At 61.9% G+C, this 1469-nt stretch overlaps 1 pseudogene; it reads left to right on the top strand.

Moving 5' to 3' along the window:
• The first annotated feature begins 265 nt into the window (after window positions 1-265).
• LOC112816299 (melanoma-associated antigen 10-like) lies at window positions 266-1191 on the top strand (annotated as a pseudogene).
• Window positions 1192-1469: the final 278 nt, after the last annotated feature.

The following is a 1469-nucleotide window of genomic DNA, read 5'->3' on the forward strand; positions in this document are numbered from 1 at the left end:
TCAAGGTGAGGTACTTGCTCTGAGCATGGAACCAGGGGCTCGCCTGTCCCACCCCAGAGGGGACCCCTCAGCACCCAAGTCCGACGCAGCGCACTGTAAGCTCCAGGACTTCAGGCCTCTGCTGCCTGGGCTGCACCCTGAGGAGCCATCCCACCTCCTTATTCAGGTTCAGCCCGACACAAACACCATGCCCCTGGGTCAGAGGAGTGAGCTCTAGAAGCTGGAGGAAGACCCAGGCCCGGCCCAGGGCCTGGTGGAGGCATAGCTGTTGGGGGCTGGGGAGGAGAAGGTCCCCCGCACCCCCTCCTCCTTCTCCACCTTGGCCTCCTCCCAGTCCGCCACCCCATCTGGCTCCTGCTCTGCCCTCTTTCTGGTCCCCTCGGAGGAGGGGTCTGCTGCTGGGTTCCAGAGTCGTCCCCAGAGCTCTCTGAGTGCCTGGCCCTCCCCCACTGCCTGGGCAGCCACTGACTGCAGCCAGCCTGACCAGGGTTCCAGCAGCTCCGATGAGGAGGGTTCGAGCCCCTGCGAGGAGCCCGAAGAAGCCCAGCCGGGGCTTCAAAACCTACTCCAGGGGAAGCTGGCCGAGCTGGTGGAGTTCCTGCTCCTCAAGTATCACATCAAGGAGCCGACCAGCCAGGCAGAGATGCTGGAGATCGTCGGCCAGGATGCCCTGGATGCCTTCCCTGTGATCTTGGGCCAGGCCTCCGAATGCATGCGGCTGGTCTTTGGCATGGATGTGAAGGAAGTGGACCACAGTGACCACTCCTATGTCCTGGTCAATGTCCTGGATCTCACCTGTGATGGGATGCTGAGCGGTGAGCATGGCATGCCCAAGACTGGTCTCCTGGTGCTGCTACTGGGGGTGAGCCTCCTGCATGGCAACTGTGCCCCCGAGGAGGAGGTGTGGGAAACGCTGGGGGTCATGGGGATGTATGCCTGCCAGGAGCACGTCATCTATGGGGAGCCCAGGGAGCTCCTCACAAAAGTCTGGGTGCAGGAAGGGTACCTGGAGTACTGGCAGGTGCCTGGCAGCGACCCTGCCCGCTACCAGTTCCCGTGGGGTCCCAGGGCCCACGCCGAACCAGCAAGTTTCAAGTGCTGGAGTATTTGCTCCAGATCAGGCGCGGGCAGCTGGCTTCCTCCCTGGCCCTGTCTGAAGGGGCTGTGAAGGATGAGGGAGAGGAGGTCTGAGTCCCTGTGGCGGCCAGGCCCTTTTAAGGCTTTGGTGGGGTCGGCAGCTTCTCCTGCGGGGTGCTGGGCATGAAGTGAGGCCACATTTTGGTTCTTCCCTGTGTGTGTGTGAAAAGAGAGAGCCCCGGGAATTCTAAGTAGGGCAGGGCCAGGGAGGGTTGGGGGAAGAAAGCAGGGTGAAGAGCCAGCCTCTCTGGGGGCCTGTTCTCCGCGATGACTCTGACATCCAGAGCTTGGTTTTCTTGAGGAAGCTCTCAAATGTTGATCCTTGGAGTAGA

Source organism: Callorhinus ursinus, unplaced genomic scaffold (assembly GCF_003265705.2).
Source record: "Callorhinus ursinus isolate GAN/ISIS: 27379988/994484 unplaced genomic scaffold, GSC_fseal_2.0 scaffold1526, whole genome shotgun sequence".
NCBI lineage: Eukaryota > Metazoa > Chordata > Mammalia > Carnivora > Otariidae > Callorhinus > Callorhinus ursinus.